Raw genomic sequence first — 18,540 nt, 5'->3', positions numbered from 1 at the left:
TTGTTCAACTATGAGTTGCACTTTTCATGACAGCTAAACTGAACTCTGAATGTTTTTACAATTGGTTGATGACATTTAAGGAGCACAGTGGCGAGTTTATTTGTAAAGTAAATGAAGAAATGAGTCGTTCCATTTACCTGCTCTGTCTCTTCTTATTCTCATCCTCTGTCTGTGGGTAAGAGTCACTGTCGGAGGCTGCATGGTGTGATATTCCAAATATGAAAATGGCATGCCAATGGGATAAAGATGTAATATTAACTATTTAAATGTAATAAATTTAAATATAAGGCACTTAATTTATCTGGTTTTATCATCATTTTTAAGATCTCCGTGAGAAAAAACTATCACAATGTCTTTTTTTTTTCCAAATATTGATCAGCCCTACAAGCTTCAAAAGCTGTTTCACAGCACTGTTTAGAGTCCATAAACTGATATTATGGTTCACAGATGCAGACTCCCCGTTTGTTTTATGTGACTCTAAATATCAGACCTAATAATGTCAGCTGAATGTTTTTATTATTTTATCGCTTTCCATACCAATGGAGTTCACCGAAAAGCAAAAAAGTCTAAATCACTGACTACAGCTCCCTACAGATCATAAAGTCAACTCTCTAAAACAGTTTCCGGAGAGCAGAACATTATAACCCCTATAAGGCGAAAGTTAACTGCAGGACTTTTCAACATTTTTAATGCTTCAAAGCTTTTCCTGCCATGATTTTTAATCAAAAATGGCTCTGCTCCAGGAGAGCAGATTAGCAACTAATCAGCATCTTACAGCTGACAGCCTGGCTCAATTTTCACAGTCAGTAGGAGCAGAAGTCGTGTTTGGTGTGGACGCACTGCTTCTCTTAGTGCTACAACTCCCATCCATCACTGTGATCCCATGGCTCTCACACCCACTGCATATTTCTCATGTGACTGGATACATTTGGGATTTCTAAAGAGGGATACTTCAGGGAAAATTTAAGGAGTCATAGTGTTGCTGGGTGTAAGGGTGCAGCTGAACTCTGGAGCAGATCTGTTTTAAATGAAGCTGTCATAACAACCACACATTAAGCACAAGCATGAAGCAGCTCGGGAAAATTAGTGTTGTTTGCTGATCTGTAGCAGAAGTGGTCAGAAAAAAAAACAACACTGGGTAAATGTTCCACCACACTTCTGACAGCAATTTTAAGATCCTATTCTTGTTTAAAAGCAATAAACCACAATGTAAAGGAAATACTGAACAATTTAAGAGTCCCACATTTAAAACCTTCTATCAAAATTTAAGTAACTCAAGAAGTTCCAAAGAATGAGAGCAGTTAAATGTGACTTCCTGCTTTCCACAGTAACCAGGCCCATATTTGGGGGCAAACAATACACAGTAGAAAGAATTGGACAAACCCTGTGTGACGTCAGCCATCTGCTTACAATAGGCGGACTCAAATGGCTCTTGAAGCCAATCCGCGGAGGCTTCCATAATGAAATTGCAGTCTCAACTGAACTTTGGATCAACCTAACAGCCCGCCCACTAAGCACGACTTCCTGTCAGCTAGCTAGCTAACATTCTGGTTGACAGAAACGTAGCCTCTGCCTGACGAGCTATCAACAGGTGTCCAGACGGGACTTCCAGTGTTCCTGCAGCCAGCCTCAAGTGGACACTCGCGGTATTGCAATTTTTTGCACTTCCGCATTGGCTTCATTTTTCAGAATCGGAGGTTGCCGCTTGGGGCAAAAGCCCCGAGAATTAGGGATGCACAACAGCATGATATTGGTAAGAGTTGGTAGGGACAGGGCTGGCATCAATTGCTTCTGTCAGTTCTGTAAGCAAGTGTTTTATTTCAATGATAATATACACTTAGAGTAAGCTGTTATAGTAGAATGGGATTCAGACATAATCTGTGGTCGATGTAAAGAGGAAGGGTTTCCATATCTGTTATGCTGACGGTTTGTTAAAAAGTAGAAAAGCATACGTAGTGTTCCGAGTGTCCAGGGTCTTTAAGTGGCATACAACCACCAGAGCAATGCATAACCACATTTAACATCGGCAAAAGCTGGTGCTGTTTGCACTGCTTGAATTAGGGACCGTCATTATGGAGACAAGTTTAGCAGTATCTGCAAAAGTATTTTATAATATCAGCATTTTGTCCACAATGAACCAGCTTTTTGGGAGCCTGAAAATGCTGCTCTTTAAAACCGGACCCCAGAGTGAAAAAATCTGTATGCACAGACTGTTTTGTCTCCGTGTACAACCAAGCACATCCTTCCTGAGACGATTATGTCAACCAACTTAACCCACATACTACAAGAAACTCAAATTAATATTCAAGTTACCTACTAGAACTTTGCATTGAACAATAGCTTCAATCATAAGGCTTTAAAACACTACTGTATATATGATGACAAGGAAGTGTACGCTGAGGCAGTTTGAGCCTGTGCTCCTCCTGAGGCAGTTCTAACTAGTCCATAGACCAAACTGCAAATCATTATTATTTAACAAATGGCTGCCATTCAGAAAGAGGAAGAAAAGGAAGGAGAGAGAAAAAGACGAGAAGGTTTAGTGCGAGTTCAAAGGCAGGAGGAAATATGAACCATCTGCGTGAGCCCTGATGTCTTTGGTTGTAAAAGACATTTTTTGTATATTTTTATTTCTAATAACCGGGCAGTGCGCCTTGTGGCTGTTTTATGGTGAAGACTTCAGAGTCTACTGGCAAACAACTGGAGAACCAATTAGTCAATGGTAAAACATCCAGTGAAGAACAGTCATGCCACTCAGAAATGCATTCGTTTCACAGGGGTCAGATGTAGTTTACGGTTGCAAGACATTCCTGGCAGTAAAAAAAAATAAAAATCTGCTCTTGGTTTTGTGTGTTCAAATACAAGAGTCAGCTGTTAAAATAAAAAAAAATGTCCTTCACACAAGTATCACAGTCTCTTTAACCTCCTCTTGTTTCCCTCATATCTCTGAGAGCTCTTATGATAAAAGTGCTCCATGTCTTATTCCTCTCTGTCAGAAATCGAGCATGTTTCCATGGCTACCGCGCTGCCGTTAGCCAGCTGTCCAAAGTGAGATAACGTACTGTAGCAGGCAGAGTTGAGAGGGAGTTCTATAAATTCTCAATGTGATCACATAGATTAGGGAAAGCTGTTGTGTCTGTGCTGGTGGGAGGTGTGTGTTTACCTGGCGTCAACACAAATAGCTCAACACTGCTTCGTATTAGTTGATTTTATCTCATTACTGGAGTAGATATCTGGACTAAGTCAGCTCCGGTTTGGAACAGGGAAAATATAACATAATGGTTTTGTTTAAAGGTTTATGTGATTTATTTCCCTTTAATATGCAGTTTTATGTACAGTATAAACTCTGGAGCATTACATTACTTATAATTCATTAGCATAATTGTTCCCATGAGTTTTCCATGTATTTAACACTCTCCCTGACAAAGTACGACTGACTGTACTGTGCCAGTGCATGCCCTGTGGCATGAATGCATCAGTTGGGCCACCATCTGGCAGCTTTTGCAATATTTGTCCTGCTGTGCTCTGCAAGTGCCCCCGCTGAAATGGCACCAATGGTAATGTAGAAACAGCTTGTCTGAGAAATACAAGCCTTATTTACATCCCTGTCCCTGAAAGAAAAGAAACCAGCTGGAAGGTTTTGTTTAAACCTCTAAATCTGCACGAGGGAATCGAGATAGCACTCATATCTTTATGCACTATTTAAGCACAGCTCTTGGGTCATGTGTGAATGTACATAATGTACAGATACAAAGGTGAAGTATAGCTCATAACTGTGCAATGAAAAGGCCAATAAGACTGAGAAATGTGCATCCTTCCTCGCTAACACTCCCAGTGTCTAATAAGTTACCATGACAACCGGAGAGTGGAGAGGATTGCCCTTGTTGAGCCCAGAGCTCCTCTTTGTTGGAAAGGTTTTCCTTTTCCTCCTGTGGGCGGCCATAATCACCTCCTGATAATGGTACATAATCTCCATATAAAGAATATGTTTTCAGAGAATAAAATATGAGGCATTCAGAGAAGACAAGTGAAAGACAAGCAATTTAAAATCCTCCTCACTGACTCAGCATTCAGTCCACCAAATGAAAAAGTAGACAGCTTTGGGATAACTATGTTAGAGCTTTTGAAAAACAAAGAAATGTTCCACTTAATGTGACTAGTTGTTTCACAAAGATTTCAATTTGAAAATCTAAATAAAGACAGAAAATTAATATTTCTCATTACTACCTGCAGCAGCAATGTGGAACACTCATGGAACCCCTCATAGCATTCCTGTAATCAACACTCCTGCACCTGTTGAAGAGGATTAGCATTTGAGCCCACTTTCCCCCTCTAATCCCATTTTAATATGCACTTCATGTAATAATGAGCTGCTTGACTTCTCTGATAGCACGGCTTGAATCTGATTCAGAGCAACCCCATGGCTTTGAGAGCTCTCTCTGTGCCTCAGCAACTAAACTTTGTTCAGCTTTTTTGTATATAACCTTTCCCACCTCTCCATCACTACCTCCTCCCAGTCTTTCACCGTCTGCCAAGGGAGCACATGGAGCATCAGCTCCTTGTCTCCTGGTGCCTGTCTGATACCAAAAAAGTCATGAAAGAGGGGCCTTGTTTTCTTCCAGGTGCATAAAAAATCAGTGGGGGCCAAATTTAAATGAAAGTTTATAAGGCTTCAAAGTTATCTTTTAGTATAGTTTACTATAACAGTGCTAAACCATATTGTTCCTGTGAGATGATATCAGTGCTAAGTTAGCGGTTGTTTATATTGGGTTAAAGAGCTTTAGGGATCAAGGCAGTAGTCATTAAGAACAACTACAGTGGCAACTAGTGGTAAGATTTGGACCTAAACTGATAAAAATGTAAATAATTAGTTAAACTAGCTTTGCCAACAACAAAGGGATCCGATTATAACTGTTTAGCCAGCTATTAGCATGTATCATTTGTCCAAAGACATGCTGATTAGGCTGGACAGTGACTCTAAATATCCCACTGGTGTTCAAGTGGGAGTGGCTGCTTGTTCATGTCACACTGTCAACGCTGTGATTGACTAGGATCCAGTCCAGAGTGTCCCTATCTCTGACCCAATGACAGACCTCCTTATATTTTGTGTAACCTAGAGGATATGTTGCGAGAATGCGTTAATATAAACTAAAAGTTGTCTAATCCTACTACATCTACTGTCTTGTGGTGTTGGGGTTGTTTATCTCCTAAGACGGCAAGCACATGGCAAATTATGTATGCACGAAAGCAAATCTACCTCTCTGCACAGGCTCAGTATTGCTGGAGACTATGCAGGGAAAGTGGGAAAGTTTGACCAGAGCTTTCTCATAAAGCACAATTTTAATTTAAGTGAGGTTTTCCTGGTTAACCAAAGGCTTAATATCATCAGCGGTATGGAGGGATTTTATGTCATTGCTGCGAGTAATGAAAAGGCTGAAACAAAGGTAATTGGATAGGGTAGTTGGATTGTAGTCAACACAGAATCACATCGTACAGAACGGCATGGACCGCTTGGAGCTTATAACGAAGGCTCTGTCTCTCTTCGGAGAGGTTACAGTTAAATCATCATGAGGACGGTAAGACTCATTTTTCATTTGAAATGTAGAGCTGCAACGCAGTGCCCAGTTAAGAGAGCACTTTTGTTATGTGTTTAGATGCTTCATTGTTGTCAGTGGAGGATGGTATTTGGCTGTTGTAAGCTGCAAAGATATGATAGTGGCCAATGTGCTTACAGGCTAACGGTGCTGATGTGAAGCTAACTGTTGTTGTTTATGAGTTTAACGCTGGCGTATATTGTGTAACTGACTGTGTGTGTAAGGAAAAGTACGCAGCTTTCATTTTGATACTTTAAACCACTTACAAAAAAAATAAGAGAGAGATTTATGCATTTTGCTGCTGTTAATGCAGCAAAATAATAAATAAAGCAAATGCCCAGTAGTTGTTCTAAATGGCCAGAATTCTTGAGGACTGCTGGTAATTTTGACCAGGGACAAAAAAGTCTAGCAGAAACGCTGCTGCATACGCTTATTTGCTTAACCCAGGGCTGATTCTGTTATAAATATGTGAATTAATGAAATGCCTGGTTTTGGGGGTGACAATGGAGTTAGACGTTAGTTCTACACTTTGAAGTATATCAGAGGTTGATAACCGGGATTTCTTATTTAGATTGTCATCTGGGGCTTATTCTTTGTCATTCGAATGAAACATCCCAGAGTTAAGCTTGAATAGTATGCTGTTTCAGAAAGAGAAGAGCTGAACAGGAAGACCGATTTTTTTCTTTTGGTTTATTTTGACCTCATCATATCCTTCCGTCATTTGGATTTAAAATACTTCATTGTTTTTGCTGACATAAGAAGTCTGAACTAAGAGATGGGTGTAAGGGTTATGGGATTGAGAGATAAAGGGATGACAGGAGGGGTTGAGGTTGAGGGATATGGAGGAAAGGGATGAATATATGAGGGACAAAGCAGATTGCAATGACCTTTGATCAGAGGCAGATGGACGCCAAATGGATGTTTGATTGCTACGAGTAAGTACTGTTATGACGTGGGGAAACCTGGGGATTTGCGATTCAAAGTGGTTGAGCCAACTGAGATCTAATAGGTTTATGAGACTGGTGGGGAGCCATCTTTTAGTCGCTCCCAGTAAGGAGCCCCCACTGGTTCCTGTATCAATACAAAGAGAATAAAAATGGGTTGTTCTAATAGTACTGTGATGGATGCCAACTTTGCAATAAAAGTTTGTGAAAATTTGTGAAATTGTATCCCTATTGGATATTCCACAGCCATGGAATATCTTATGATATTATTAGAAAGCAGAAGCATTTAGGAGTAACAGCAACTTAGCCACGAAGCAGAAGACCACTGTAGTGTAGGGTGGAGCGGTTAGCTTGGCTGAATCATTCGAATAGTGGCAGTTTAATCAGAACTGGACCACATAAAACAAGAGCAAAGAGCTCTGTAAGCCTAGCTTGACAGAGAAGACGTTTCCGCTCTTCTCCTGACTGGCCGCGGCATTTAATCCACAGCATAGTCCACAGTTCTTAAACTATGGTAGCGTTTACCAGTAGGTTTGCATGCTACCATGTCACCTGTATTGTCACTCTGATTGGCCTGTGATGAATGTGACAGACGGATCGTTTGTCAAATCAAGTCCAAACTTTCCCAAATGCTTCTATAGCAAACTTTCCCAGATGAATGTGAAATATCCATGCAATGTCCATGCAAAGATTTTTAGGGCTTGGAAGGACAATGGTATGGGGCTGATTTTCAGGGTTTGAGCTAGGCCCCCTGTTGCCAGTAGTATACTCCAACATACCAAGACATTTTGGGCAATGCTATGCTTCCAACTTTGTGGCAACAGTCTGGGGAAGGCCCTTTTCTATTCCAACATGACTGTGCCCAATTGCACATGGCAAGGACTATAAAGACAGTTTGATGAGCTCAGTGTAGAAGAACTTGACTTGACACAGAGCCCTGACCTCAACCCCATCAAGCACCTTTGGGATGAACTGAATAGAGATTGGAAGCCAGACCTTCTCATCCAACATCAGTGCCTCGCCTAATAAATGTGCAACAGAATCAATGGGCACAGATTCCCACAGAAACACTCCAAATCTTTTGGACAACCTTCCGAGAAGAGTGAAGATGTTACAGCTACAAAAGTGTGGCCAACTCCATATTAAAGTATGTGTTTTTAAATACAATCCCTGTTGGTCTAATGGTCAGGCATCCAAATACTTTTGTCCATATAGTGTATGTTTGGCAATGTTAATGGCTTTTTTTTTTTTTTTTTTTTTTTTTTTTTGAGGCATGGTCTTTGTTTCTGAGCTAAATTTGGAAAATTAGGCAGTAATAGTTTAGTCTGGGGTCTTATGGGTGCAGAAAAGTTCCGCTTGTACAGAATGGTGCAGGCTAATTTACTGCATCAGAGCAAGCTCTGTCAAAAAAATCAATCAAACAAACAGAAAGCCTATTTCAGGTTAATCGTTCAGGTACTTTCCTCATTGTATGACCTGTGGTGACAGCTCTGTCTCAGCCTGTTTGATATCAGTGATAATGTTTTCCAAATATCAGTCTACAGAATATTCCAGTAACTTGGCACTTATATTTCTTAAAAACAGGAGCTGTCATAAGCATTACACCAACATAACTGAGGTCAAACAATCTACCCTCAGTCCTTCTATTTCTTTAGTGTACAACAAATTAACCATAACAAAACAGCAGGAAGCGCATGATTTTATTTAAATGTTCTTGACCTATTTTACTCGTCTAGAACATGTCATCCATCATCACATGCTACTCATCCTCCATTTTTACACTCTATTCCCTCTTTGTGCTGTTATTTGTTAACACCCATACACAGGAAGAGGGTTCAAGACTCGACTTGTTTACAATGAATTTACTTATATTTTGTGTCCTTACAACTCAAGTATGGTATTACCATGGTGAAAATACAAGACACGACCATTCATAAAGCATAAGCATATGATACGAGTGTGATCTATCAAACAAAAATATGCATTTATGAGGAAGCTGGTTATAAAATAATCCCCATTTGTTCATTATGCCCCTAGTTGACCAACAAAAGTGGGGCAGATCACCAGCAATAAAAAAGAAAGAAAGAAAAAAAGAAAGGAAGAAAGAAAGAAAGAAAGAAAACCATTCCTATGTTGTTTATTTTTATGCATCCCAGTTAGAATCCAAAGACTTTTACAGTATGCAGACCCAAAACCATAATTCACATGTTCTGCAGCAATGTTTTTTAACAGTAAGTAGAAAGCTGGATGGTAGAAGGGGAAGTAAATGATATGAGCATGCAAGAACTTGGCAGGGTCGTTAAAGAGATACAAATCTGAGAATTGAACAAGGAAAGTGACAGACGAAAAGCAAAGCTACTAAATTGAGTATGCCACAGAAAGTAGTGCAGGCAGGAAGGTAGCATCCAGTTGCAAAAGGTTACAGACATACTGGTGCTATTTGCAGCAAAGGTGAAAAGCAAGCAGGTTTGGTAGATAAGCAGGAGGGTACAAGCACAAAAAGGGTTAATTTAAAAGGCTATATGCAAAGCCAAACATCCATAAGGCAGAGTAACCTGGTGGTTACTTGATGGATGTGAACACAGATGATGATTGGGTCACCTTGATGTGTTGAAGTGATCCAACCTGCGTGGAGGAATGTTGTTGCAGCAGCAATCTAAAACCATAAATATCAAACATGTAATGATGTATGATCTGATCTTCTATTGTGTAGTGAGAACCCCATGGTTAGATGAGCAAGCACTTCATCATGGACTTTATCTATGTCTTTTGTCTTTTTTCCTTGTGAATTTACAATCAAATTGAGTTCAAAAACTCTAAGAAATTGTACCTGTCCATCATCCACCATGTTTCTTTACAGCAATGTAGCATGCAACTATGAGTTTAGTGAGAGTTCTACTTTTAAGAGTCAGGACTGTGGTTGTGCATGAATTGAATGTGATAGCATGTGAAATGGCTTTTAGGTCCATCATTTTCACACACTATACGAGTAAAACTGCTAAATCTATATTGTTTTCATAATGTGTAGAGTCTCTAGTATTTTCAACATCTGTTAAGATTATGAAAATATTTTAGTTCTGGCCAAGTGATGAGAAAAGTAGAAAAGGTGCAAGTAAACACAGAAGAGCCCAGTATGTACTGAGGGAGACTAATTAATGAGGTGGAGACAGGTGGGAAAGTGAGGTTGACTGTGTCAGCTGTTTGCATGGCTGTTTATAACCGGGAACACATGTTGGGCTGGGAAAGGTGGGGATTTTCCAAGGGCATCTGATAAAAGGGCAAGTTCCTATACATGTCTCCTGATGATGAAGCTGCGGTCAACAGATTTGGAAAAGCTCTGGAAATGGCGAGAAACCTACAAAGTGGTTGCATATTAATTACCAGAGGCTCAGGAAAATAATCTGTTATAACATTAGGAAGTCTACGCCTTTACTGTGTCGTAAAGGATGGATGAGGTATGTAAGCATATTCAAGGGTACAATCTGGGCATGAAGTAGGGTTGCCACCAGTGGCGGCTGGTCAAACACTCTCCACAAAGAGAGGACAGATCTTAAGTTTATTGAAACAATTGCTTTAAATATCAATACATTTATATGAATATAGATAAACTATATCATTCACTGTATAAAGACTATTTATTAAGAGATTTAAATGTATAATGTGCAATAAATCAGTAGATCACAAATGTTCTATGCGTTTGCCTTTACTTCCTGTTCACTCATTTCCTCTCCTGCGCCCACAGCCTTCCATTGACTGCAGTTATAATGCTACACCTGCGCATTCACTCCTCTTCAATACAAGAGATAAGAGCCCTGTGGGTGCAACATGACTGCGCCCCGAAGGGATTACCACTAACCACTCGCCAGACACCAACAGGTGGCAGCAGAGAGATACGCTTCGTAATTTGAGACACACAGAGGAAGTCATGTACCATGGCAGTACATGTCTGGCTTTCTGCCAGAAATTGCGCCTGCATTCGTTGTTTAGCTCATCAAGAGATGCTGGGAAGGCAAAATGCAATAAGAAAACTCAGTGGAGTATTTAATAATAAGGCATTTTGAGAGGAGGGCATTGGAGGAGAAACTTAGAATTAAATAGCTTGGCCAGATATCAGGATGAAGCAACGAAGCTGTGAATATTAAGAAGTTAGTAAGTAAATCAATCAATAAATAATAGTTTTGTGGGTTTAAGCATTTTTGCTGCATTCAGGTCTGGTATATATATTTTTTTTACTCAACAAGTCACTATTGCAGCAGTGACTACTTGCACCTTATGCCTTCTGTAAATTTTTCCATTTAAAATAAACATTCAATCAGCTCTTTAACATCATTTTGTCATGTATTGAGTTGATAATGTGTGATAAGTTAAAAATTTAAGTTGACTGTGATAAGAGATACACTCAGCCCAGACTGTCCTCACAATACAGTTTTCTTCATGATTTATAAAGGGTCAAAGGAAACCTGCTTATTTTCAAGCTTTGTGATGCCTTATTTTACCAGGCTTTTTATTTTGTTAAAAATCCCTCAGCTAAGAAATTTTTTATCAGCCGAAAAAAATAAATAGTGGTTTTGTTGTCTCATAAACATGTCTGTGCACATTTTGGTAATATTATTTCCCTTTGGATTGGGTCACAAATTTGATTTACAGATCAGATAAGCAAAATGATAAAAATGAAAAATAATAAATTAGCTTAGTCTTCTGCCTATTCTTTTAAATTCTAGGGGTGTCACCCTTGAATCCATCCCTGAGTAAATCAGTATTCCAAACACAAGAAAGACAACCTCTTTGAATAACAAATTTAGTCTTATCTAAAAAAAAAAAAAACCTTTTTTCATTTGATTGAGCTTAGACAAAAGTAATGACACAGCATGAACACAGCAGCATATTTATCCTTGCACAGGCTGCTCTTGCACCAACTTCTATGTGAACATTTATTAGCCTGTCTTAATATTTGTTTAGCAAATCTTAACTCACCACCTTCAGCACTCATAAAATATTTTCATCAGTTGGCCTTACTCCTGTAAGGACTGAGTTTGATCTGATTGTTGGTGTGTATAAGCATGCCACAGCATAGTTTTGACATGCAGACAGTAAGTGAGGAAGAACAAAGCTGCAGGTGCACCAAAAGTACTTAAGTACCTTAGGTTTATTAAATCAACTACCAACAATCTTGGTAAAAAAGAATGTGCCCACCATGTGAATCTACCCCTCTTGCCAAATCTACCAGCATTTGCTGTTTAGCAGGTGCTAATTTCAGATCATGTTTACACCTAGGTTGCCTATTTCCTGTCTTAATAATGAATGAGTTTTTATTGTGAAAGGCTACTTCTGTACTTCTGATAAACTGTGACGTTAACTTAAAGGTGCAGTGTGTAATATCTAGCCTAGTAGCATTTAGCTGAACAAACTTGGTAAAATAAAGCAATACATTTCTAAGACAGTCTATCTAAATAAGTGTTTAGTCATCTAAATTCAAAGATAGCTATTTTGAAAAAACAACTCAGAGTAAACCTTTAATTCATACATAGGGAGGGTCCCCTCCATGGATGCCGCCATCTTGGATTTTTACATGTTTCCATGGTAACATAGAGGAAAAAAGGAAAAATAAAAGTTATTCTATTGTATTGTATTGTATTTACATTACAGATACACATTAAATTCAACTGGTTGCCACAGTTTCCAGCTGAGAAATGCAATGTAGAACCCACTTCTAGATGTTGATATTCAGTTTTACACACTGCACCTTTAAAAGATGTTTGATGTATTAGTAACCTATGACGAAGCATAAGTTCTGCCATCAAAATGTCGGTTATGTTTTCTCTTATGTTTCTCTCTCTGTTACCTGCAAAACAAGTGTGAAGAAAGTTCTTGCAATGTACATGCAAGTTTCTGATTCTATCTACTGTCCTATCTGAATATTGTAGATTCATCTCATAGAAAGTGAAGTATTTCAAGGCATTTTTTATTTCAATATGATTGTTATGGCTTACAGATCTCAAAAATCCACAAACACCAGTCCAAAAAGGATTTGTAATACAGAAATGTTGGCCATTTAGAAAATTATGCTCATTTCTGGACTGAGTAATTGGTTGGAGCTTTTTGCACAAATTACTGCATGTGTGAAGTGGCATAGAGCCAATCAGTCCGTGGCACTGCTGGGGTGTTATGAAGCCCAAGTTGTTGAAAAAGCAGCCTTAAAATCATCTAGATTGTTGAGTCTGAAAACACTGGATTCCAAGCACCTTAGATGCTGTTCCTCTGATCTGTCTCCAGACTCTGGGACCTTGATTTACAAATGAAACGTTAAATCAACTTTCTTCTGAAAACAGGACTTTGAACCAGTGATCATCTGTTCAGTTTGTTTTCTTCTTAGCCCAGGTGAAACGCTGATGACACTGTCTGTAGTTCAGGAGTGGCTCAACACTTGTAGCCCATCTTCTGGACACGTCTGGGTGTGGTGGCTTGATACTCTGACTGGAGCCTCAGTCAGCTCATTGTAAAGCTCCTCTTAGTTGTTGAATCTGCTTTGTTTGACAGTCCTCTGAAGGCTGCGGTCTTCCTTGTTGCTTGTGCACCTTTTCTTACCAGTCAACTTTCCATAATATACTTTGATAAAGCCTCTGACAACAGCCTGCCCTTAAAGCAATGACCTTCTGTGGTTTACCCTCCGTGTGAGGAGTTTCAGTGTCTGTCTTCTGTATAATAGGTTAGCAGTCTTCCTCATGATTGCAGTTGTGTTTACTGAATCAGAGAGAGAGAATGAAGGCCCAAGAAACCTTTGCAAATTTGGAAAAAAAATCTTGAAATATTTCACTTTGTATGAGATTAATCTAGAATGTATGGAAGTTTAACTTTTTGAATTAAATCACAGGAAAAAACATTATATTATAATTTTTTTAAGGTGTACCTGTATCATCTATAGCAGGATGCCCAGGTGCTGTCTTGAGTTGGATACACCGTTGCTGCCATGTCTGTGTGCCTCCATTCAGCTACAACTGTAAGAGACATAAGGATTATGAACAAGAGAAGTCAAAGGTAGATTCTGTGCCTTGCAGATTAAGAAATGCAAGCATGTTTTATGATTCTTTAGATTTCTTCTATAGATCTGAATCATTCCTTAAGTACATCTGTTTTCAAATGTCTTGCAAGTTTGCTCTACATCCTTAGCATCTAGTAAAGAAAAAAAAAGTATTGTCTTTAATTAACTACCTGGCAGGACAATTCACCTTCACAGCAATACTGAAGTCAAGAGGGGCTGCCATATTTTTACACATTCAAAGTTCTTCTCAGCTGTTTCAGCCTGCATAACAACAAGCGTGCATTTCATTCCATACTAGAGCAGCACACTTGAGGTTGAGAGTCTCATTTTCTTGTTCATACAGATGTAACACATCCATTTTCTCTCTCATTCTGCGGTAATCCCAAGACAACCCTATCCGCCTTTGTTATGGTGTTCTTTGTTTAATTATAAACCACTGATTAAAATTCAACTCATTTGGAGTAGCTTGAATTAAATTACTGAAACACACAAACAGAGACAACAACGCAGAAGCTGACATTTCAATATTGATTCCCAGCTTCAGTGACACAATGAAGGATTGTAGCCACAGCAGCGCAGTGGAACTCATCAAGGTGAGCATGTGATAAATGAAAGTGACAAATATTGTGACGTGAAAGTTAAAGGTCGTATGTGACTCTCGGCACACAGACTCCTCTCTGAGTATGAGAGTGAGCCATGTCATTATCTCCTCTTCCAGCTCAAAAGAGGGACCAGCGGGGCGACGGCCAGCTAAATGTCACATCTGCCCTGCCAACGCATGCCGAAGGAGCAAGCTGACAGCCAGGCGAAGCCGCAGGCTGCCGCCGCTGCTCTGCCAGTCCATTATACAGCACCCCGTCTAAGTAGTGCCACACAATAGCTGCTGTCTTAATGTTACCTGAGCACACCGCCTCCAGCAGACAATGGGCACCAGTACTGCTGCTTGCATGGGAGTGTGTGTCTGAGTGTGTTTGGGAAGATAACGAAGTATAACTTGGACCTTTGCTCAGCTAACCGAAAGCCTCCTCCTCCACACCCCGCTGAGTGTTCCTCCTCTTCGTCGCTTCCTTTTTAAATGCAAGAAATCCCTCTTTGCTCACAGAGTTGTATTTATGGACACCCTGTCTCTTTTACTTATTTATTTCTAATACTGCGAGGATTGCTGAACCAGCTCAGAAAATAGGGAAATACCAGAAGCAGCTCCCTACTTTCAAAGACAAATGCCAACTTCACAATGTGAATCTGTGTCTGTACACTGGTAGGAATAAGTATGAACAACATGTCTGTAACCTCTGACCAGTACCCTTATTTTGCAGTTGAGAAATGAGATTCCAAAAAAAAAACCTCCTCCTATATCTGCACATGATTACACGGAAGCCCACTTAAAAAGAGTAATATGTGGAAGTTAGGCGAATCCTAAGAACGAATCCTAAATCATAATTATGAGATAAAAAGTCAAAATTATGAGATAAAACGTCATAATTATGAGATAAAAAGTCAAAATTATGAGTGAATGAATGATAATTTTTATCCCATAATATGACTTTTCATCTCATGGTTTTTACTTTTTATCTCATAATTTCATTTTTATTATCTCACAATTACGACTTTATTATCTCATAATTATGACTTTTAATCTCATAATTTTGACTTTTTTCTCATTATTTTTGATGTTTTATCTCACAACTTCGACTTTTTATCTCATAATTTTGACTTTATTATCTCATAATTTTGACATTACTATTTCATGATTATGACTTTACATCTCATAATTGAGATTTTTCTATTTCATTTTTTAATTTTAATCTCATAATTTCAACTTTTTGTCTAATAATTATGTTTAATCTCATAATTTCAACTCTTACCTCATAATTTTTACTTACCTCATAGTTTCAATGTTTTTATCTCAAAATTTGACTTTTTAATCCGATAATTCGAATTTTTATCTCATTATTTCAAAGTTTTATCTCATAATTATTATTTTCTCATAATAATGACTTTTTATCTCATAATTATTACGTTTTATCTCATAATTTGGACTTTTTATCTCATAATTCAAATTTATTATCTCCTAATTTTGACTCTATCCCCTAATTTTGACTGTTTATCTCATACCTTTGACTTTTTATTTCATAATAATGACTTTATTATCTCATACTCACAACTTTGTATCTCATAATTATGACTTTTTTGTCCAAAATTTGCCCTAATTTCACATTTTTTTCTTTTTTATTTGGCGGAAACAGGCTTTCATATGATAAAGATGCTGCCATTACCAGGACATCTGGAATGACTGACGAAATTTTATGTTTGCATTTAGAGCTTTATGGCTGACAGGGCAATACATCAAAAGAAAGGCTCACTTTAGTAAATTTTCAATTGAAAATGCTGCTTTACAGGCAGCAATGTAAGCAGTCTCTGCATGTATAGCAGCTCCCATTTATGATGTTTGAAGGAGATTATCCGAGAAACATGGACAATATTTCATAATAATATAGAAGGGAAAACAAGTATTTATGTCACAAGCTGAGGGCTGCATGATTTCACCCATAAAGATAATCATGCTTATTTTAGTCTATAATATCCTGACTATTGATCACAATTATTTCATTTTAAAAAGACATTTTCTTTTATACTTATTATTCTTTATTTCGAAAATGTCCATGTCTCAATATCCATAGAACTGTAATGTTTGAGTCCTTCCTAAGTTCTATTCACACTTGTACAAAAACCCTGAGCCCACCAAACCCAATCCTACATTTTGTTGTTTTAAGTCTTTTTGTGCATTAGAGGAAGGAAGCTGCTGGTTTTTGAATATTTTGTTTTCCATGTTTGTGCTTTAATATCTGGAACCTTTTTCCTCTGAATCAAAGGAGACAAACTTGTAAGCTATAGAGGAAAAGGAAAAAAGTGTGACACATATTGAAGGATTATGCGTCGTCATTGACATTTGCAGAACATTTTTATTGAGCTGTATTCATTATCTGGTGAATTACTCCCTTTTTAGCACCTAATCAGCCCGCCGAGGATTAGTTTCAGCTCATGTAAAATTTATTTCATGCTTCAGCTTCCATGGAAGCAGCATGAAAAACCACTCAGACCATTGAATGTGCCACAGGCGTGTAAATAAATGGCACTAGGGCTCGCTTAAATGTTATGCAAGAGTGTAATAAAGCCTAACAAGCAATTATCTCAATATTTTATAGCATAACATACAATTTTACTACTGCTTGGTGCATTTTTTAAAGTCCACTGAAGACATTTCCAAGGATGTCAAGGCAATGCATTGATTCACTATTTGATATTCATTTCTGTTTCATGTTACCCAGACAAGTTGCACTGTGACTGACCTTTAACTGGTGAGAGAATTACAGATCCAGCTGGCCTATTTAAATGGAGAACAGTACCTTATTAATATGTAAATACCTGTCAATTCTTCCCCGCTCCGCTTTAAAGAAGGAAATAGTTTGACCTTTGGAGACAACCTGCCAGCAAAGTCCAGCCAGCCTTATTGAAAAGTTGGTTAATGTCTGTTGTCCTTTGATCCAGGCGAGCATGAAAAGCACTTTGGAATACACCAATGGATTCACCAGACAGGAAAAACACGGCACAACAAGAGATCAATAATACTGCTATGAATTATGAATTTATTCGAGGGTCTTCCTCCTTGTACACAACCTCATTATGGGCTAGAATCAAGGCCCATTGTTAAATCATGAATGACATTTTCAAAAGAAGCTTGAAATGACCACTTACTTAAACTATTAGCTATTACTTTTCTGTTCCAGCTTTTTAAAAAATGTCTTATACTAATATCATGCATTCAAGGAAAACGGTGAATATACTGATGAGTAAATAAACCACTTTGCAACTTTTAATAACTGAAACAGCCATCAAGTGTCAGACATACTACACATTCTGAAGCAGTACGTAGTGTGGCAGTGTGTGATCCACTATTAAACACAAAAGAAAAAGAAGAAGTAACAGTAGTGCAGCTCCAACAATCTTATGACTGGCTAAACATGGTGTCACTGGTGGGTCAATTTTTCAGTGTTTCAGAGGAGGATAACATGACTGTGTTTGTAAGTTATGTGCAGCAAAGACTGCAAAGAAAGGGGGAAAAAATCCCCCATTTTAACAGAAGGGTTCTCATAAGTCTAATTAGAGTCGTCATCCTAACTCTACCAACTAAACACAAAGTAGCAGTAGCCGCTTGCATAAGCAACAAGCAAGCGGTAAATGCCAGTGGACTGCCGATTCAGCTGGAATTTTCAGAAAGTTTGCCAGAGACAGCCAACGGACATAATCAGTCTCACAGTCTCCAAAGCTGCAGCTTCTTCTTAGACGAATCCCTGCCTGCTCTGTTTGTTATGGTTTCCACTCACATTCGTAGTCAGCTCGACAACTTTAATACATTCAGCCAAGTATAAAATCATCATTTTGTATTAAGGGGTATTTTTTTTAACCATCTTTGATAAGACTTCAGTGTCAGAGTATTTTGAATAAATTCTTATGAGAAACATCAGCCCCCTTTAGCTCTAATGTGACTGAAAGCAGCACAGCTGTCCTTGAAATCTTTCCATTTATTACCTTCACCAAGGAGGTTATGTGATCGGCAGGATTTGTTCGTTTGTTAGTTTGTTAGCAACATAACTCAAAACGTTATAGACGGATTTTGATGACATTTTCAGGAAATGTCAGAAATGGCATAAGGAAGAACTGATCAGATTTTACGAGTGATCTGGATCACCGTCTGGATCCAGGAATTTTTTGAAGGATTCTGTACTGTTGGGAGATAGGGCTAATGGCGGAGGTCTGTGCTCTCCAAGTGCCTTTCTAGTTACCGTATGTATTTTTTTGCAACAGGATTTAAGTTCCTTAATATCATGTTACAGAATTCATGCAATTTTTGGAAAATGACCGTTTTCATATCGGCACACATGACTGATTTGACATATGTCAGCTG

The 18,540-nt window shown here is 38.5% G+C and overlaps 1 protein-coding gene across 2 annotated transcripts in view; it reads right to left on the bottom strand.

Annotated features, from left to right (window-relative positions):
• The window catches only part of shisal1b (shisa like 1b), a 124,597-nt gene extending 111,090 nt beyond the window's left edge, over positions 1 to 13,507 (bottom strand). Inside the window, exons 1-2 of one of the 2 annotated variants that reach the window (XM_041794746.1) lie at positions 13,443 to 13,487; positions 12,060 to 12,091 (exon numbers count right to left, since the gene is read on the bottom strand). The gene's annotated coding sequence lies outside the window, so the exon portion shown is untranslated. Of the gene's footprint in view, positions 1 to 12,059; positions 12,092 to 13,442 lie in introns of both variants that reach the window. The other variant, XM_041794745.1, reaches the window with a different exon arrangement.
• Positions 13,508 to 18,540: the final 5,033 nt, after the last annotated feature.

Source organism: Cheilinus undulatus, linkage group 9 (genome assembly GCF_018320785.1).
Source record: "Cheilinus undulatus linkage group 9, ASM1832078v1, whole genome shotgun sequence".
In the NCBI taxonomy this organism is placed as follows: Eukaryota; Metazoa; Chordata; class Actinopteri; order Labriformes; family Labridae; genus Cheilinus; species Cheilinus undulatus.
Note: the sequence above shows the minus strand (reverse complement) of the source record. Positions and strands in the feature narration are given on the sequence as shown.